The 22,654-nt window shown below is 41.6% G+C and overlaps 1 non-coding gene across 1 annotated transcript; it reads right to left on the reverse strand.

Annotated features, from left to right (window-relative positions):
- Window positions 1-9,474: 9,474 nt before the first annotated feature.
- Window positions 9,475-9,581, reverse strand: LOC120266001. The gene has a single exon (XR_005537845.1). It is a non-coding gene; the product is annotated as a small nucleolar RNA R71 (small nucleolar RNA).
- Between the last annotated feature and the right edge of the window lie 13,073 nt (window positions 9,582-22,654).

Genomic DNA, 22,654 nt, shown 5'->3' on the forward strand with positions numbered 1-22,654 from the left:
TTAAATCCAATTGAGCTAACTTGAACCAACTCCAATTAAACCAAACTAACGTGAACCAAGCTCATTTCTTATATAATTTCCCTTAAAAAAGTTGGTTTAATTGAATTGATTATAATTAAACCGGTTCAACCAAATTCACTGAACCAAGGCTTGAACCAAGCTCAATCCTCAAGTAAATTGAATTGAACCAGATTGGTTCAAATGAACCTAAACCCAATTGAACCATGCAAGCTCAACCACCTTGAATCATGATCTAAACCTGGCACAATCCAATTTAATTAAGTCCAACCAACTTTAACCAACTCCACTCCACTTAATTTCATTGTTTTGGGTCTAAACCAACTCAAGCCCATTCTACTACTTAGAACCAACTTTAACTCAACTTCAACCCAACAACTAATCTATCTAAAACCACTCATTGCCTAATTCCCACTCCACAAACACCACCAGAGTAGAAAGTATTCCATTCCCTATATGCATGCATACATACATACATAACCCATTCATGTGACTCTCTATATGTACTCTCTAAACCACACCTAGCACACACTCACACAACCACTTAACATACTATGTAATGGATACGTTAAACACATGGATTCATATATTCATACGACCACCTACTTCACAAACCACAAGTATGCATATATGAGCATACATTATAAGAAAAAAGGGCATATACTGATGAAAAAAACGTACCTCCATAGGTCTCATTTTAGCCTCAATACCTCTACAGTGGTGGATAGCCAATTAGCCATTAAATCCTTGCTCGCTATATATATATATATACATATTTTTTGCAACAAATGTACACTTTTACCGCTATCCCATCCATTAGGGTTGGAGCTACTCAATGTTCTGTAGAGGTGGAAAATTTTGCGGTTTTAAATTCTATAGCAGCACAACATTTCAGCAGCTATAAGTCCTATAGTGATGGAACATTTCTATAGCTATAGATTTTTTTAGTATCCTATAGCAGTCAAAAAATCTATAAATATAGGACGCGCAACTCATCAAATGTATTAAATCCTATGAATTGAGTAAATACTTTAATAGCTAATCAAATCTATTTTTAATATAGACAAACAAATACATATATTTCAATTTATTAATCTCACGCCATAAAAGTTACAAAATGATAAACTAAAGAATAAGTTTTTATTTTATAGCCAGTTTACATATTATAAGAAAACACACACATACAAACACACACACACAAATATTATTAGCCTCTTACAAGAACAAAGATCAATGAAAGATAAATCCTTGAAAATGTGTTAAAAAAATGTGAGGTAAGACCCATTAACAAAATTTACTCAAGAGAAACTTTAACAACGCAACAACAGCTATTTTCCTAATGACTTTAGAATAGATACAGTCATTAATGCAAAACATATTATTATCAGCAAAGAAATTACTACATAGAACTGGAACAAAACTTAACTAAAATCCTAATGACAAAGTTCAACAAAACAATCACAAATTCAACCAAAGCTTTCTCAATATCAATTAACTAACCATTGTAGAAAACAAATACAAATTCAATTGCAAATCCTTCCAATCAAAATTGCATATAACCAAAAAAGAAAAATCAATTACATCGAACTGGAGCTAAATCAACCAAAACCCTAATGACAAATTTCAACAAAATAATCACAATTCTACAACAGCTTCTTATTCTCATTAACCGAAGATTGCAGAAAACAAATACAGAGTCAACAATAAATCATTTCCAATCAAAATCACATAAAACCAGTAACAAAAGCCAACTAGATTGAATTGAAGCTAAACTCAACCAAATCCTAATGACAAATTTCAAGAAAATAAATCATAAATTCCACAAATCCAAATGAAATAATAACCAAAAGAAGCCAAAAAACAAGGATTGGAGTAGACAAAGCACATCTTATCTCCAAGATCGAGTTACACTTGAATTTGAACCTTAAAGCTCTCACCATGGTTGCATTCCCTCTCTTCCTCCAAAGAGCTCACCGAAACATGTGAATGCCAAAAGAGGATGGAGTGGAGAGCTTTTATTTTCCAACCACAGCGAGAAGAGATACTAATCGAGTCCAGGAGCAGGAGCCAAAGCTGATCAAGTATGGCGAGAGTTTCACTAGGTCGAAGAAGAAGCAAAACAGAGGAGCCACACGGGCATGTGGAAATTCCACATGCCCGTGCGTTAATTCCACAAGCCCATGTGGAATCCCAATTCCAACCCTATTTAAGGCCGATTTCAGCTCCAATTTGAGGATTCTTTTCTCCATCTTTTCCCTAACTTAAGAGAGGGCTACTGCTAGGGTTTTGAAAGGTATTGGCTAGGGATTTGGAGAGGTTCTATGGCTCCGACATCGTCATCTCTTTGGAAGAAGGTTGGTAAGGGAGCCTCCGTTGGATTGATTTGGCGAGGCGTATCTTATACCAGACAAGGGGATCTTGCGACGAGTAGAGGACTCTCCACAAGACCATCGCCACGACTATCGAGGGGTTTTCCTATGGATTGCTTTCTTTTACATTTGATTTCATTATCGTTTGTATTGTGCTCCATGGAGAGCTAAACCCCTAGTGGGTACTTGGGTATTTGTGAACCCTAGGATGTATTAGTTTCATTGAATCTCTTTATTATGCTTTCAATTAATTGATGTTATTGTGAGTTCCAATCTTGAATGTTTGATTGTTTGAATACTCTCTTAGAGTGACACTAAGGTTGAGAGTTCATGTGGTAACCCTCATGAGTGAGTGACACACCACGAGAGTTAGACAAAGCTTGATTGGAGAGGGTTGAGAGGGTGAGTCGAGAGGTATAGGAGTGTCCCCTTTCCCCTCTGGTGTGATAGATTCTATCTCCGTTCCTCGAGTTCTTTGTGGCCATAATAGAGCGAATGAGCTAAGGGATGACCCTCCGCTGGGGCTTAGTTGCGAGTGCAACAGAGTGAAGCGTTGAGGTGATTTTAGCATCTAGGGCTTAATTGTGGTTAGGGACCTTTCTTCTGGACCAAAGGGTTAGGTCTACAACTAGGAAGAGATTTATCACTTGGAATCTCCAGAGCTTATTGCAATCCTTCTTACGAGTGCGAGGTTGAGAGGTTGTTCAACCTCTCCTCCGGGACATGTAGAGGATTAGGTTTGGTTAACCCTAGACCATGCATTAAAAGGATGTCCTTGACTCACCATTGCATTAGTTAAGAAGCATAATAGAGAGTTATTGCACTTGAAACGATTTTCCTAGGCGGATCGATACCCGGGTACCCCATCTTTATCGATTGCCTTACCTTCTCCTTTACTTTTGCTCTCTTTCGGGCTGCTTTACTTTTGAGAATTGAATCTTGTCACACATATCACTATTCATCTTTCATATAGTTAAGAAGCAAATTAAGTATTTTTATTCCCTTTTCCCTGTGGATACGATACCCCACTCATCGGGGATTTATTACTTCGACAACTCCGTGCACTTGCAGGGAGCATTGTCAATTGCATATAATCAGGAAGAAAAAAATCAATTGCACCGAACTGGAGCTAAATCAACCAAAACCCTAATGACAAATTTCAACAAAATAATCACAAATTCTACAACAGCTTCTTATTCTCATTAATCTAAGATTGCAAAAAAACAAATACAGAATCAACAACAAATCCTTTCCAATCAAAATCACATAAAACCAATAATAATAAAAACCAACTAGATTGAATTGAAGCTAAACTCAACCATATCCTAATGACAAATTTCAAGATAAAAATCATAAATTCCACAACTCCAAATGAAATAAAAACTAGAAGAAGCCAAAAAACAAGGATTGGAGTAGGCAAAGCTCATCTCACCTCCAATATCGAGTTACACTTGAATTTGAACCTTAAAGCTCTCACTATGGTTACATTCCCCCTCTTCCTCCGAAGAGCTCACTGAAGCATGTGAAGGCTTAAAGAGTATGGAGTGGAGAGCTTTTATTTTCCAACCACAGCGAGAGAAGATCCTGATCGGAGTCCAGGAGCAGAAGCCAAAGCTGATCAAGTATTGTGAGAGTTTCACTAGGTCTCTCTCTCTCTCTCTCTCTCTCTCTCTCCTCAGATATATATATATATATATATATATGGAATAAATATTTCTATGAGGACTCCTAGATAACATTTGTTTTTTATTTTAGTCCCTTGATTTTTGAATTTTTTATTTTTATTTTTAATGCACAAGAGATATTCATTGTAGATCCTTAAAGGAGGGGGATTTTGTTTTCAAGTCCCTGTGGTGAGCTACCTGGAAAGATGAAAAATGCCCTTTTCTTTGGTGAGGATGAGGTGTGTGGTAGAGACCGGTGGGCTTGCTTGATAAGGTCTATCAATAAGAAGTCAGATCTATTTCACTTCTCACAGACATGGAGAGAAGGTAGAAACTATTGAAATATTATATTTTATCCTTTTCTTTTATCAATTAATGATAAATAGAGATACTTATGAAATATGTTGTTTATTTATTATTTTATTTCTGGCTTGTTTATCAAATTGTCCACATTGTGTGTGTATATCATCATTATTATTATTGTTATTATTTAAATAATAGAATGAGAACACAGCTTTGATTGAAATAGTGTTCACAGTAGTAAAGATGAATTATGTGACTTTTTTTTACATTTTGTAATATAATCTATTATTATTTTTTTCAATCATAATAATTAGTAGCCAAAAGTAAATTCCTTCTCTGATAATTTTTTAAATAATATATTGTGTCAAAGAATTCTTTTTCCAAATAATTTTTATTTAAATAAATGATAAAAAATAGTGGAGGTCATTTTCAACCGTTAAATATATTTTTTTAAAATTTAATATATATAGTGGCTAATACAAGAATTGACTACTATAAAACTATTTTAAAAAAGATAAACTTATGCCTACAATAGCTAATTAAAAAATTTGCTGCTAAAAACACATCTATAGTGGCAGATATATAAATCAACCACTATAAATATGATATGTTATTAGTCTATTGTAATGAATTTAAAAATCCACTACTAAAGAAGTTTATTGCAGCTAATTTATAAATCCGCCACTAAATTTAGTCTCTATAACACAATTTTCTTGTAATAAAAATCCCACTGCCTTCCATTTAGCCAAACCCCATCAACATCACCCACATCTTGCAGCCATAAAAACAACTCCTTTCATCTATATACATCCGTATACATCACCACATGCTTCAATAAATATATGAACATGTATATGAGATCATCTCATGCTCACAGGCTACATGCATGCATACTCAAATACATACACTCACGCATATGGTCCACATTCATATATCTTCACCATGCATGAGATTCACTCTTTGAGATCTCTCGCTCATTCTCCAGCTCAAAAAATAAAGAAATCAAGGAATATACAAGTTAAAAGAATATTCACCTAGCTTCACTATGTTTCACCGTTGTTCGCCAACTTCTCCTTCTCCCTTGCTATCCAAAGTCTTCAACCTTCATCAAATCGGGAGAGAGGTGGAGAAGTTTTCTAAAACCCACACTCAAAGTTGTGAGAATGATGAAAGTGATAATTAACTACTCACTAACCCATGGTTATACAAGCTTTAAAGTGAAATATGAAACTTTCACCAAAATCATTGAAAACTCACTCAGAAACTCACCAATTCATAAGCCCACCACGTGCCATCATTTCAATTATATGCAAGTTCTCGAGCAGCCCTTGAAAATAGAATTCACTACAAAAAGGTTTCCTCACAATTCATAATCAGTCCCTAATTGTCCACAAACCTCTTCATATTAGTCCTTAAAATGCACATTAAGGCCCACTCATGCAAGTCATTGCCATGAAATCCTTGCAAAACTTTAGAATAAATATATGAAAGAAATTCAGGATGTTACATACTGTTTGGGTCACACAAATCCGTGTTGTGCTACATTATAGTTATTGCAAACACTATAATGTGCAAGACGTACATCATAGTGTCGATGCTACATGACTACTTTAGCACTAAGCTTCAAACTTGCTTGTTTCTCCTAGAAAGCACTCCACAATGCGTTCCTGAGCTCCAATAGCCCTTTCCATACTCTGTGGATGAAAATATAACAAATTAAGGCTAAAACAAGTATCGATCCACATAAAATGTATACGGAGTGTATGAAATAATACATTGAAAATATACACATTTACACACTCATCATTTATCTCACCTTTGAAAACTATAAAATAGTAATCTTGACGTTTGAAGGTCATTGCAATAAATTTAGCGTTGAATATTTAGTCTCACCCTTCAAAACCACAATAGACTAATCTCGACATTTGAATGCCATTATAGTATTTCAAATGTACATTTTGTTCCCCTAATGTGTGAGGTATTAATAAGAATGATAGATTATGTTGGTCTATCTATAATCTTTTTGATGCTCCTCTTGTGTTCCATAATGTCAATCCCTTTTTATAGTTGTAGAATTAGGGTTAAATATGAGGTCATGGGGTGTGTTTTAGGTCATATATTTGTCCTTGTTCAAAACCCTCGATAAAACACAAAATACTCATGACCAACATAGCCTTGATATTACTCAACATGTGGGAGTGTTAAACCCATGTTGCTCCCATGTTCTTCTACTCTTCAACACATAATTAAGTCTTCAATGAAGAATCAACACCGGATTGTGTTGAATCCATATTTCCTCTTGGAGCTTCAATACTTGATCATTTTCGGCTCTACATTGCTCCAGTCTCATTTCTTTTACTTCAAGCATGTAATTTGTGACTTGAATATGAAAAAGTAACAAACTAAGTATAAAAAAACAACCAAATTGCACAAAATGACAAGTGAAATGCATCAATTTATAGTATAAAAACATGTGCATTCCATACTTTCATTACTTTACTCTTCTTCAATTCAAATCAAGCTATGATGACAGTTTAGTCATTGAACCCTAACACTAACCAAGTAACTTTTTATTTTTAATAAAATTTTAGACAACATTTACACACAACTCTTTTAAGATAGACATTTCTGCAATAGGTTGTAAATTGCATAATTGTGATGTGCAATATCTAACTACTCATGAGCGGCTTTCACGCTTTAAAAGTGGGATCTTTTTCTACTAGCTTGTGTTATGTACACTAATAGTAGATTTCACACATTCCTAGTAAGCATACTGATAAGTGCTTGTGCGATATGAATGCGAAGCATTCATTCCTTATGTTGAGCATTACTTTTCTCAGGTTTTTACATTAATATGTGTGTTTTTATGTTACTTTTACGCATGTAGAGCTGTGAGGCCGAGTATGAAGGAAATAGGCCAATGTGGATCATAATACACTTATTTTGGAGGCGATCTTGCCAAAGTTCAAACGCGAAGACATAGGACAGGTGTGAGATGCTAGAGTGTGTGCCAACCTCCTCGCATTCGAGTGAGCACATCCATTTGGAGGGGCACAAAGGCAGTCACACTCGAGCATTCTGACCTATGCATATAAGAACAAGAACCCCACTAGCATGTATATCATTGAAGAAGCAAGTGATTCAAGACGTGAACGTGTGCCCGTTTGTGTTACCCCGATGAAAGTATGGAATTGGGAAGTTATTCAGGTCGAAGACTGTAGCAGAACATTGTAGCAATTACTGTAGCGAGAGGGCGTCGGCTAGGGTTTCGAGGGGTATTGGCCAAGGTTTTGGAGAGGTTCTATGGCTCTGACATCGTGATCCCATTAGGAAGAAGGTTGGTAGGGGAGCTTCGATCGAGGCGTATCCTATACCGGACGAAGGAATCCTTGGACGACGAGTAAAGGACTTTCCACAAGACTATCGACACGACCATCGAGGGGGTTTCTTTATAGATTCATTGCTTTTACATTCAATTTCTTTGATTGTACTTAGCTCCATGGAGAGCTAAACCCCTAGTGGGTACTTGGGTGATTGTGAACCCTAGGATGTATTCGTTTCTTTGAACTTCTTTATTATGCTTTCAATAAATTGATGTTTATTGTGAGTTCCAACCTTGAATGCTTGATTGTATGAACATTTCCCTAGAGTGACACTAGGGTTGAGAGTTCTTGTTGGTAACCTTGTGAGTGAGTGACACACCACGAGCGTTAGACAAAAGCTAGGTTGGAGAGGGTTGAGAGGGTGAGTCGAGAGGTGCAGAGGGCGTCCCCTTTCCCTCCGACGTGATAGATTCTACCTCCGTTCCTCGAGTTCTTTGCGGCCATAATAGAGTGAATGGTCTAAGGGATGAACCTCCACTGGGGCCCTAGTTGCGCGTGCAATGGAGTGAAGCGTTGAGATGATCTTAGTATCTAGAGCTTAATTGTGGCTAGAGACCTTCCTCTCGGACCAAAGGGTTAGGGTCTAAATCTAGGAAGAGATTTATCATTTGGAATCCCTAGAGCTCATTGCAACTCTGTCATGCAGTGCGAGGTGTTGAGATTGTTCGATTTCTCCTCCGGGACATGTATAGAGTTAGACATAGTTGACCTTAGATTTGGGACTATGTATGTAAGGATTTCCACGACTCACCATTGCATTGATTCGGAAGCATAATAGAGAGTTCTTGCACTTGAAGCGATTATCCTAGGTAAAGCATCATCCGAGTACCCCATCTTTATCGATTGCCTTGCCTCCTCCTTACTTTTGCTCTCTTACCTGTTGCTTTTAATTTCTGAGAATTGAATCATTACCACACTTATTATTGTTGATACTCCACATAGATAAGAATCGAATTAAGTGTCTTTACTCCCTACTCCTTGTGGATTCGACCCCGCTCACCCGGGATTATTACTTCGACAAACCCATGCACTTGCGGGATATACGCAAGGGGACCTTGTCAAGTTTTTGGCGCCGTTGCCCGGGAGCTAAGCGTTTAGATATACTTTGCACTTTGTTTTCTTAGCTATTTCACCACACAGTCTAATTCATATCTTCTTATTCTATCATCGTTCTGATTTTCTTTTTCTTTATTTTTGGTGCAGCTCCAGGTTATGACCCGAGGGAATCCATCAATATTGATTGAAGGAGACCCTGAGCTTGAACGTACACTTCGAAGGAAAGGGAAAGAACCTGTACACAAACAGCCTAATCCAACTGATTTGGAAGTAGAAGGATCTGAAAACATAGCAGAACAAAATGAGCAACAATGAACACTATCCGATTATGCTGGACCTTCGATGTTTGGGACACAATCGAGTATTGTGCGTCCCCCAATTACTGACTCAAAAACTTCAAGCTAAAGCTCGCATTCATCCATATCTCTGCACCAGTCCGCACAATTCAACGGTTTGACCGATGAGGATCCAAACAGTCACATAGAGAGCTTCCTCGAGGTGTGTGACATGTTGAAGATAAATGGTGTGACGGATGATGCCATCAAATTGAGAGCCTTCCCATTTTCCTTAAAGGGGAAAGCGAAGCAATGGCTACACTCATTACCTAGAGCATCAATCACTACATGGGAGGAGATGGTAGAAGCTTTTCTAGCCCGTTATTTCCCTCCCGGAAAATCAGCAAAGCTTAGGAATGAGATCTCATCCTTTATGCAGCCGGAATTGGAGTCTCTATTTGAGACATGGGAAAGGTTCAAGGAACTCCTACGAAAGTGTCCGCAACACGGATTCCCGGAGTGGATGATTGTTCAAACCTTCTACAATGGTTTGAACCCGAGTACAAGGCAACTCTTGGATGCGGCGGCAGGAGGTACCTTAGGTAGCAAAATCCTCGATGAAGCACGTCAATTGATTGAAGAAATGGGGTTAAATAGCTACCAGTGTAACGCTAGGGAGAAGAAAAAGGTGGCCGGTCTCCATGAAATTGATGCGGTAACTTCATTGGCGGCCCAAGTGGAGAGTCTGGGTAAGAAGCTAGATCTTATAGCTTCGAATAGAGTTGCGGCCGTGACCAATTGCACCGGTTATGGTGGAGGACATGCTCCCTCCGATTGCCCAATCGTCATAGGTAATGTTTCTTCAGTTGAGAATGTTGACTTTGTAGGTAATGTCATGAGACCTCAAGGGAATCCATACAGCAACACCTACAATTCAGGTTGGAAGAATCATCCCAACTTTTCATGGAGTAATCAAGGACCACAAAAGACAATGGGGCCATCGGGGTTCCAACAACAACAACAAGCCCCTCAAGTGGAAAACAGAATTTCAGGCTTGGAAACCCGAATGACAGATTTGGAGAAGCACTTGGCTAGATTTGTTCAATCAGCAAACACAAGGTTTGAATCAGTCGAGGCTACACTTCGCAATCACACCGCCTCCTTACACAATCTTGAAAATCAAGTGGGGCAAATTGCGAAATCTCTTTCCGAAAGGCCACATGGAAGTTTACCAAGCAACAAGGAAACCAACCCTAGAGAACATGTGAAGGCGATCACTTTGAGAAGTGGTCGTGAGGTTGAGGGGAGGCTTCCGAGTGAGAAGTCGAAAGAACACGCACCCGAGGTTGTAGAGGTTGAGAAGGGAGCAAACAAAGAGAAAGAGGTGGCACCCCCACCTTTCAAGCCAAGAATCCCTTATCCCTCTAGATTGAAGAATGACCAATGGGATGAACAGTATAAGAAGTTCCTGAGTTTGTTCAAGCAACTCCACATCAACATTCCTTTTGTTGAGGCTTTGGCTCAAATGCCTAAGTATGCGAAGTTCCTGAAAGACCTATTGACCAACAAGAGGAAATTGGAGGAGAGTGCTTCAGTGGTGCTTGATACTTCATGCTCGGCGGTGTTGCAAAAGAACATGCCGAACAAGAAGAAGGACCCGGGATGCTTCATTATTCCGTGTAACATCGGCAACTTAGGTGAGGAAATGGTATTGGCGGATTCAGGGGCAAGTATCAACGTCATGCCATATACTTTCTTCCAAAAGCTAGGCTTGGGTGAGCCTAGGCCTACTCGGATGACTTTACAATTGGCGGACCGAATGGTACGACATCCGAGAGGCATCTTGAAGACGTGCTTGTCAAGGTGGACAAGTACATTTTTCCGATTGACTTTGTAGTGCTAGATGTCGATGAGGATGCAAATGTACCCTTGATACTTGGGAGACCTTTCTTGCGGACTTCCAAAGAATTGATTGACATGGACGGCGGAGAGCTCACATTGAGAGTCGGAGACGATAAGCTCACTTACCGCCTTGCTGAAGCCATGCGGTATTCTCTCGATTTTGATGACACTTTGTATTTTCTAGACACTACTGATGAGATTGTTGATGAATATATATAGGAAATGTTCAACCCGGATCTGTATGAAGGTTTGTTCGACCAAGAGGAGAGCAATGAAGAAGTAATGATGCTTGGTTCGAATGGAGAGGAAACATTTACCCCGGGGATCTTGAAGAATGTGCTCCGGAAAATGAAGAGGGCTAGGAGACGCCACCGAAAACGCCCCAAGACTGTTGGAGACGTACATGAGCCAAGAAAGTTGGACGAACGATTGCTAGGTGGTCCGAAACTCGATAGTACACCCTCTACCCTCAAGAGACTTTGCTCATCATGCTTTCAAGTTATGGGTAAGAGGGCAACCTTCATTCATGAACCCCCGTGAGGTAAGAAAGATACGTCAAGCTTAGTGATGTTAAACAAGCGCTTCGTGGGAGGCAACCCAAGTGTTTACTGTTTTCGTACCTTTTAGTTTAGTTTGTTTGCATGAATAAGTTGTTAAGTGTTGGTGTTTAATTTTTGAGTGTTTGTGCTGCAATTTTATTGTGGGTCTTTAAAAAAGAATTCATTGTGTGTTTTGTTGCGAATTGGTGAAGTTTGGTCGTTTGAGTTCTATTTTGTGTTTTTATCTAGTAAATTTTGCATAATAAGGCAGGATCTGAGTGTGTAGACATGTTCAGACTAGTTCTGCAGAGCCTGCAGGTTTTTCTAAGTCATCTAGAGAAAACACATGGGCGTGTGGAATTTCCGCACGCCCGTGGATGTATACTGTGAACTCATCCAGAGAGGGCACAGGGGCGTGCAGCTGCCCCTTTGGACGAACATGCGACTGGCGCACTCCCGTGGGTAATTTCCGCACGGGCGTGTGCCTTGCTGCAAAGTTGGACAGATTTTCCCGAGAACACACAGGGGCGTGGACTCGCCCCTGTGGGTGACCTTGTGAACCACACACAGGCGTGGGTAATTTCCGCATGCCCGTGCAAAACTCTGCAGGTTGCTCTCTCCATCCCGAGAAAACACAGGGGCGTGCGGCTGCCCCTGTGAATTGGGCTTGTGAATGTCCACGCCCGTGGGGAATTTCCGCACGGGCGTGTGGAAGACTTGATATCTTTCTCGGATGTCCAGGGAAGCCACAGGGGCGTGCGTCTGCCCCTATGGGTCGGGGACACGGGCGTGGGTAATTTCCGCACGCCCGTGGGAGATCATTCTAAGTCAGTGAGAGTTCTTCCCGAGAGCGCACAGGGGCGTGCATACGCCCTTGTGGAGCTTTTGAAGTGAGGCGCACGGGCGTGGGGAATTTCCACACGCCCGTGTAAATGCACAGAACGTCAAAAGTCGCGATTTCCGTTTAAAAGAGGATGATTTCTCTCCCTCCTCACAACTTATTTTCACTTGAAAACACTCTCACACTACTCTCCGAGTCCATAGCGTCAGTTTAGTGGGATTATAGCGAAGTTTTCCGGCCGGCTCTTCATTTTCTTACTCCTCCTCGTCGGTAAATCCTTTTTCATCATCTTCTTCGTCAATTCATGATTTCTATTGATTAATCTGGCTAATAATGCTTCATTTCTTCAATTGGAACAATGATTTATGTTTAGAACGAAGTTAGAGATATTATTGAGTTGTATTTTTGGATTGTTGATGCTTGGCCGTGCGGTTCTCACGCCCCGTGAATCCACATGGGCGTGCGGAAATTCCACACGACCGTGTGGATTTTTGCAGTATTGTTTTATCAACTTGTTTGACTAATTTTGTTTAAATTTGGCGGATCATGGCACCCTAGGTCAAAGAGCAAGGCGATAAGAGGCCACTTGAGTCATCCTCTCGAGCCCGAGGGCATGCGATTTTGCGATTCCCCAAACATCGAGTCCGTTATGAGCGATTGTCGAGACTCCATTTTCGGACGGACTTGATTTCGGATGCTACTATCATCGCGGGAGCTTCGGTGAGGGTGATGAGTTCGCCGATGAAATCGAGGATCTAGTTTCAGAAGGCGGTTGGCGGCAGTTGCTGACTATTAGAGAGCCAGCAATCCGAGAGTTTACACTGGAGGTGCCCTCCTCGTTCGAGTTTGATAGAGCGTATGCGAGCTTCGACAGTTTGGGCACCATTCAGTTCAGAGTATTTGGACGCCACCATAGCTTGAGCATTACGCAGTTTTCTGTACTACTTGGCCTATACGAGGAGGCATTCACGACCTAGAGGAGTATGCACGAGTTTGCCTCATTGATTATCCCCGGAACCTTGACCCCGCAGAGAGCTTACAGAGTACTATGTGGTCAAGGTCAGTACGAGCCGGGGTTGTCCAAGGCCACGTGCCTTTCCCGACCTACCTACAGATATTTGCACGCCATCATGAGTAGGTCGGTGAATGGCTGTGGCGACAGTACTGGTGTCTTGAGCCGTCAGGAGTTACTGTACTTGTACTTGATGGTAGAGCGTGTACCGATACACTTAGGGCACATCCTGGCTGACTACATCAGACATCAGGGACAGTATGCTAGACTGGGAGCGATCTTCTCAGGCCCTTACATTACGAGATTAGTGCTGGGCATGGGTCTCTTGGATTCAATTTGCAGGGCCGAGAAGACGAGTGTACCCGCTCCCCTAGGTCTAGAGATGATGCAGTTGATGGGCATGGTCCGCAGGGTTCGGACAGGGGTTTTTGCGTTAGTCCTACCAGCCCCATAGATAGCTGAGAATGACGGTGATGATGTCGGAGCATCTCAGCCCTCCCCCGAGCCTCAGCCTGCATCGATGGAGACCGAGGCATCTCCAGCGGCCGAGGAACCACCCCCAGTGCGTATGTTTTCACCATCTCGAGCCAATGATCGCTTTGAGAGGCTCGAGAATGCTATAGGAGTTGTCCGAGCCGAGGTTGCCTAGATTAGGGCTTTGCAGTCGGCTCAGCACACAGATCTTATGGCCCGATTCGAATTCCTTCGAGATCTCCTGAGACCCAGATCCTCAGTTTCTCCAGCACCTCCATCCTCGACCCCAGCACCGGAGGACCCACTATATGCTTCCATTTCAGCAGGAGCAGCAGCGGAGCCCGAGAGCGACTCCGACACTTGACCTTTCTTTTACTTTCATGCATTTTACTTTCTCTTATTTTCTTGTTTTTAGACTTGTTCACTCAGAAAGGATTTTCCTTCTGAGTTTATGTTATTTTGCATTATCGAGTTGTATTCATTGCTTCATCTTTTATACACTTGAGTTATTTTTGTTTTTCTTGAGCTTCACTGAACCTCCTCGTGTATGCGTGCAGATGGTCTTGTCTTCCTGGAAATTGAGACTTAGTCATAGGCACGGTCAAGGTGCTTTGGCACTTGGCCTTGTGAGCTTCACAACCCGTTGGAACACTACTCCCATGGAATTTGCTTCATCAAACGCAACACTAGGAGTCAGGGGAGTATTGTTTTGATTGCTTCTCCCACATCTATTTTTGAATGATATATTTTAAGTGAGCTTGCATGAGTACATTGAGGACAATGTACAACTTAAGTGTGGGGGGGGAGTTTCATAGTGCACACATCTTTTCTATTGTTCTTGATTGTTATATGCTCACATAGCCAATGGCGGTTCAACTTAGTTGCAATGTTTGTATTCTTAAGTCTAGGAGAATTGTTAACATTGAATGTTTTCATGCTCTAGTTCTTGCTTGAATTTTTAGGAATTTTTGCACGATTTACACTTAGTGCACTACTCACTCTTTGAACTCTATTGGAAACTCATGTTTGATGTTAAAGGGACTAGTTAGGTTTACTTCTTTTGCTAAATTGAAAAAAAAAATGGGAAAAGAAGGAACAAAATAGTTTTATTGTTTATTTGTGTTCGTTGGGTGGAAAGAGTTACCACCTATGAAGTATGAAGCTACTCTCACAAGTCGGATACTAGTTATGCCCTAATGAGAGAAAGAGCTATCTCATAGGATGAGTGAAAGCTACCACTCGGGTAGAAAGGAGAATTACTCAACACTTGACATTTTTCTAAACTAAGAAACTCTCAACACTACTATAATAAGACTTATTGGTCTACACTAACAAGTGAAGTCCTAAATCCCTTTCCACATACTTAACATTATACATTATCCCCACTTTGCACAATAAAGCACTAATGATGATAAATAGCAATAAAACCATATATGAGGAAGAATAAAATACTTGGTACTTCCCAAATTCAAGTTATAGATGTCTAATTACCTTCAACTGAACACGGGCATGTTGCTCCTAGAACTGTGCATGTTATTTGAATTACCTAGCCTCAAGATAATCCAACAAGGGGCATATTGAGGGCATGTTTCTCCCTTGTACAGTGAATTCCATTTTTCTCAATTCAAATTCCTCCTGTGAAGTACAAGGGATTTACTATAGCTCAAGTAAATATAAAATAACATTATAGAAAAATAGCACAAAGCATAACGAAATAAAAGCTAAAATAAAATATAATTTAGTTGGGTATATATAACCCTTGCCAACTACAAAATACACAACTCAATAAAAAGATAAAAAAATGAAAAACAAGTAAAATATAGGATAATAAAATAAAAGTGACGATGATGATGATGATGAGTTAGTACATCTTGTTATTGTCATCCTTCGAGTCTTGTCGACTGGTAGGAAAGCCGAGGTCGAGACATCTCGAGTTAGTGAAGGATTGACACTGTAGTAAGCTGCAATGCAATGAAGTAGGGCCACATTCCGAGACTAACTTTCTATTATATGCCTGTAGATCTCCAATATCTTCTTTGTATGCTACTCCAAACTCTTGATGCATGCTTGGAGTCATGGTGGTGTAACTGTAGCTCTCAGGGATACATGTCTCTTAGGGCTACAAGGGGTGCATAGGTTGCTCTTGCTTAGGGTGTTATATTGGCCAAGGCCGGCGGTGGCTATGGCTGCTCGCCTAGTGGCAACATCTTTCATGGTGGCTCAGTCCCCTTCTTCAACCCTATGACCGGAACCTTTCAACTCTGGCCAATGCCGACCCCTACGCGCACATGGCAGACCCCCATTTCTGTATCGAGCCAAGGCATCTTGGGCCAGCACCCGAGCGCTCCTACCCCGCAGCCCATCTGACGATAGCACAAGGTGGGTCGTCTCATGCGCTAGCAGGTTGGGATGCCAACACCTTCATCCAAGCGATAAACACCATGAGCCTCCGTCCATTAGGTGGCTCTGACTGGTACATAGACTCTGGTGCAACCTCGCACCTCTCTATAGACCCCGGTATACTCTCGTGCTCCCTCCCTTCTTCTCACTCTCAATACGTCATTGTCGGTGATGGTTCCCATCTCCCCGTCACTGCCACCGGTCGTACCGCCATTCCTTACACTACCAAAAACCTTTCTCTAAACAATGTCTTAGTTTCTCTCGGCATCATTAAAAACCTAATCTCTATTCATCAATTTACTACTTATAATATTTTTTTCCATCGAATTTGACCCTTTTGGTCTTTTCTGTGAAGGATCTCCAACTTCGTTTTTCATGCCCCCACGCCTCACAACAAAATGGCAAGGCTGAACGTGTGATTCGCTCTACAAACAACATCATCCGCTCCCTTTTTTCCAAGCCTCTATGCCTCCACATTATTGGGCTGAAGCCCTATCCATTGCCACTTACCTTTTCAACCTACACCCATACCAAAACCACTCCAAAATCGCACTCCCTTCCACTATTTACACAACATAACACCCTCTTATAACCATCTCCATATCTTTGGATGTCGTTGCTACCCCAACCTATCTACCACAACAGGCCACAAGCTCGCTTCTCGTTCCGTCGAATGTGTTTTTCTTGGCTATCCCACAAACCACAAGGGCTACAAATGCCTTGATCTCCAAACGAACCGTGTCATCATTTCCCTGTCTTGTCATCTTTGACGAGGTCTCCTTTCCCTTTGCCAAAGCCACCAAATCCACCCTAGATAGCTACACCTTTCTTGAGCACGATAACCCAGTTTTATGGTCTCTTTCAAGTGCATCAACACCAGGTGGTGTGGCTACCCCTTCAGTTGCTCTGGCGAGTGCCACTGTTGCTCCAACAAGGCTGGCACCAGCCAGCTCGGGTGAACCACCTGAACCTTCGCCTCCAGCACTCTCCGCTGGGCCACATGGGCCACCCACAGAAATCATCGCGCGCGCCACCATCGCGCGCTCCGTACCCATCATCCCGATCAACAACGCGCACACCATGCAAACTCGAGGCAAGTCCGGTCTGTGCGTCCTTCCTCCAGACATCCTCGATCTCCACATTAACAAGATCTAGCCGATTCCTAAGACCTACTATGGCGCTCTCAAGGACCCAAAATGGCGAAACGGCATGCTCGACGAGTTTCATGCTCTTACCGCCAACAAGACATGGACTCTCGTTCCTCGCCCCACCAACGTGAACATCGTCATCGGCAAATGGATTTTTCATCACAAGCTTAACTCCGACGGATCACTTGCCCGGTACAAGGCTGGTTGGAGGAGGGGCCGATCATTGAGAAACTGGGAAGGCAATGGAATGAGATGGGATGGTGGGTCCCCATGGCAACATTTTAATTTGGAGACATGGAATACATCGTGGATGCATGCAGCTGAAGGAAGCTCGAGACGATATGCGACTAGGCCGATGCGAGCAAGTATACGAAAAGGTACATAGAAACGTCGTGCCAACTTATGGTTTTGGCGGTGAGCGACTGTTGTTTGTCGATAGGGTCGTAACCTTAGATAAACACAATCGTTGATCTGAAAGGTGATGTCGCGCCGTTTGGTATTGGCTTGGTCGTGCATACGCTGCTGAGCGCGCTGGAGATTCTCTTTAAGTGCTTGCAATATAGAAGTACGTTGAAGTAGGAGGTCGTTGACTGTGGGAATGGTGGCGATACCAGCCACATAGTCAAGGAGGGATGGAGGAGGGCATCTGGAAACGACTTCATATGGCGTCATGTTGATAGCGGAATGCCAAGTAGTGTTGTAATGCCACTCTACCCACGGTAGATAGTGGAGCCATTGACGGGGCTGGTCGGCGACGAAACAACACAGGTAATCCTTGAGGCAGCGGTTGAGGACCTCGGTTTGGCCATCAGTTTGGGGGTGGTATGCGCTTCTCATAGCTAGAGCTGTGCCTTGTAGTCGAAATAGTTCCGTCCAGAAAGAGCTCATAAAAATAGGATCTCGATAGGAAATGATGGTGGAGGGAAAACTGTGGAGACGCACGATATCACGGATGAATGTTGCAGCAACCTGAATGGCAGTGAAGTTGGGTCCCAAGGCAGAGAAATGGCCATGCTTGGTCAGGCGATCAACGACAACTAAGATCTTAGTTTTGCCTGTGGACGGAAGCAAATGGGTAATGAAATCAAGGAAGACAGAATCCTATATTTTACCAAGAATTGGTAAGGGTTGAATGAGTCCTTGGGAAGATGTATTGATGGTTTTGGTGGACTGGCACGTAGAATAGTGGTTGACATAGTCGCGGACCATCTTGTGCATCAAGGGCCAATAAAATGCAGATACTAGGTGTGCATATGTGCGTTGAATTCCCGCGTGGCTGCCAATAGGAGTTGAGTGAAATTTAGCAAGCAACAAAGGTTGGAGTGCAGTCTCGGCAGGGATCAATGCACGACCCTTGTAGAAAATCATGCCATCTTTGACCTTATGATGTGGATGAGCAGCTGGGTTTTCCTGCACATCACGAAACAAATGTATTAGCGGGGTTTGACTTTGGTAGCTTTGGCGGAGGGCGTCCCCAGGGCGGCAACTGGCTTTGAGGTTGCTAGGAGGATGTTCAAAGAGGCCGTAGGAAGTCGAGAAAGAGCGTCAGCGGGACCATTTAGTGAGCCTGGTTTGTAAATAATATCAAAGTCGAAACCGAGGAGTTTGGTGAGCCAGCATTGTTGTTCTGGAGTTTGGACGGTCTCGTGGACCATGGTACGAAAGACTTTGATGATCAGTGATAATGGTGAATCGGCGACCAAGGAGGTATTGGCTCCACTTGTGGACTGCTTCGGTAATCGTGTATATTTCATGACTGTATGTGGAGGACGCACGAAGGTGAGGACTTAGTTGTTTACTGAAGAAGGTGATGGGGCGACCTTGCTGTGCCAAAATGACGCCGACACCCACTCCGGTTGCATCTGTGTGAACTTCGAAGGGCAAGCTGAAATCAGGTAGCCGTAAGACGGGGGTAGTGGACATCGTGGTCTTTAGTGTTTCAAAAGCTGCCGATGCTGTGGCGGTCCACACGAAAGTGTCCTTGTTCAGAAGGGCAGTGAGGGAAGCTGTCAAAGATGCGTAACCAAGCATGAACCGCCGATAATATCCTGTCAACCCTAGAAAGCCCCGTAATTCCCGAGTGTTGCGTGGTTGCGGCCAATTGGTGATCGTGCAAATCTTTGACGGGTCAACGGTGACTCCTTGACCAGACACACGATGGCCTAAGTAGGCAATTTCAGAGTGGCCGAATTCACATTTTTGTTTGTTTGCAAATAGTTGTGAGAGCGAAGGATGGGAGAAAACAGTGCGCAGGTGGTCGAGGTGGCACTCCCAAGCCGGGCTGTAGATCAAGATGTCGTCGAAGAAGACGAGAACAAAGCGACGAAGTATGGGTTTGAAGACAGTGTTCATGAGAGCTTGGAAGGTGGAAGGTGTGTTAGATAAACCAAACGGCATGACTCGGAACTCATAATGACCTTCGTGAGTTCGAAAAGCCGTCTTCTCAATATCATCAGGGTGTATGCGGACCTGATGATAGCAAGCTTTGAGATCGAGCTTGGAGAAGATGTTGGCACCGTTGATCTCGTCAAATAATTCATCAGCTGTTGGGATAGGGAACCTATCCTTGATGGTAACAGCGTTGAGCGCGCGGTAGTCCACACAGAAGCGCTAGCTACCATCTTGCTTTTTGACAAGGAGTACCGGAGCGGAATACAAACTGTTGCTAGGTTGGATGAGCTGGTCGGCAATCATCTCGCCAACTAGGTGCTCAATCTCTTGTTTTTGGAAGTGGGGGTAGTGATACGGTTTTATCTCAATGCATTTCAAATAACAATTTCAACATTAGACAAGGTTAAACATCTAAATTTAGAGACTTGAATGAGTCAACTAGCATCCACTATTAGTAGATTAGAATCTCAAGATAAACTACCTTCATAATCCATTGTCAATCTTAAACATGATGTTAATGCAATTACCTTAAGAAGTGAGAAAGAGTTGAACGAATTCAGAAAAAGTGGTAGTGTAAGCCATAGCCACGCATTAGAAGAGGAGATAGAAAAAGAAGTGTTAGCTCACCAACAACAATATAATTAACCTAAGGTAGTAAATGATGACTAGCCAAGAGTTCAAGTAACTAAACCTTCTATTTAGGAGAGATTTGCTAAATCTAAGAAAATAAAAGATAATAAGGATATTCTTGAAATTTTTCACATGGTATAGGTAAACATTCCTTTAATTTACACAATAAAACAAGTTCTTCACTAAACAAAATTTCTTACAGACTTATACACAAAAGAGTATAACTAGAAGGTAATGAGAGGATAAGTGTGGAAGAAAATGTGTCAACTATTCTCCAAAAGAAGTTACCCCTAAAGTGCAAGGACCAAGGTATGTTTACTGTCCCATGTATGATTAGAAATGTTGCAGTTAAGACAACTATTTAAGTATTGCAATGAATGTCATAACTTTGTCTATTTAAAAATCTTCTAATATTGGTTCATTAAAAGAAACAAGTGTGATTATGCAACTTACCGATCGATCTGCTGTGTATCCTGAGGTAGTCCTAGAGTATATCTTAGTGCAAGTTAATAAATTAGTTTTTACTACTGATTTTTATGTGCTTGATATAGACGAAGATAATTCCCTTAACTTTACATCTATTTAGTTAGGGAGACTATTCTTGAGGACAACAACAACAAAGATTGATGTGCATAGTGATACACTTACCATGAAATTTGATAGTGAAATTCATTAAATTTAATATTTATGATGCTATGAGACACCTTAGTGATGTGCCATCTATTTCTATAATAGATATTATTAATCTTTTAGTGCAAGAGACAAGTGCACAAGCTAAGGTGTCCAACATAGAGATCAATGTTCGAATCTGATTGAAGAGCAGAGGAGAGGAGCTTAATGGTTTAGCAGGTATGCCTGAGTTTTTGTTTAAATGTTTTGATTTGTGTGTTTCAGGTTGTTCGAGTGAGTGTTGTAGTAGAGGGTATAAGTGTAATTTATGTATATTTGAATGTTGGGTAAGTTTGGTGTGATCGGAGAGAAAAGTTATCAATGGTGGAGATTAAAAGCATCAAGATTAGTGGAATTAGTTCGAGGCAAGCAAGTGGTCAAATTGTGCTTTCTCTGTGAGACTGACAAGGAGTTATGAAGTGTTGTTTTATGAGAAATGCTATTTGAGCCGAATTCGAGGCCGAATGACGTGGTTGCCGATGTGGCAACCACGTCATCAATTTTCTCTCTCTTCTGTTTTAAAAAAAAAAACCCCAAATTGAAGGGCAAACATTCTCCAGAGATCTGTTCTTAAATTTTCCTGAAAATTTCAGGATTAAAGTGGTGATTATGCTTGACAAGTACATGTTGTTCCTTTGATAAATATTGATAATTAAAAGTTAAACTCAAAGGCTCTCATAATGATACCAACCTGTGTTTACTGGATTCCAACAAAGGTATTAAAGAGAAGAGAGATCGATAAACCTTGGATTATAATAAACAGTGAAAGAGCTTCGACTTGATGCAGCATGATCTACGGCAGCAAGGACACCCATATGCATACTATCGGCAGAAAGCATAGAAGATGGCCTGCTCGCCTGCGAGGGAATGGCGTCCGTGGGTTCTCTCACCGCAACCTCTTCGCCCATCTCTCTTCTTCTTCGGTTTGGAGACAAGATGAGGAACGACACTTCAAAGATGAGATGAGGAGGCGTTCTGTCCAAGAAGGTCACCGGCGAGGGGAGTGGCATCCATGGGTTCTCTCACCGCAACCTCTTCGCCCATCTCTCTTCTTCTTCGGTACGGCGGCTTCAAAGACAAGATAAGGAGGAGTTCGTTTCAACATAGGGCTTCAATTTGGGGTTTTTTTTTTAAATAGAGGAGAGAGAAAATTGATGGCGTGGTTGCCACATCGGCAACCACGCCATTCGGCCCTGAGAATTCGGCTCAAATAGCATTTCTCTTGTTTTATACTTAGGATAATGTTAGATAAAAAGGTGTGATGTTTGTCTGTTTTTATATCTCTCTCAAAAAACACTAGTGCTTTCTTGAGAAGAAGATGGTGAACAAGGCAGGTTTTAATTCAATATGTTGTTTGATTGAATGTTAACAATCAAGTCCATACTTGAGAAGACTATCAGCTCGAATAGAAAGACTTGGAGAAAACACTTTGATAATACACTATAGGCCTACTGCACGTCCTAAAAGATCCCTCTGGATGAGCTAGTGAACAAAGGAACTTGCAATTGAAAGAGTTGGAGGAAATTCATAATGATGCCTATGAGATTTGAAGAATTTAAAAGAAAAGAACAATGGCTTTT

Source organism: Dioscorea cayenensis, chromosome 7, assembly GCF_009730915.1.
Source record: "Dioscorea cayenensis subsp. rotundata cultivar TDr96_F1 chromosome 7, TDr96_F1_v2_PseudoChromosome.rev07_lg8_w22 25.fasta, whole genome shotgun sequence".
NCBI lineage: Eukaryota > Viridiplantae > Streptophyta > Magnoliopsida > Dioscoreales > Dioscoreaceae > Dioscorea > Dioscorea cayenensis.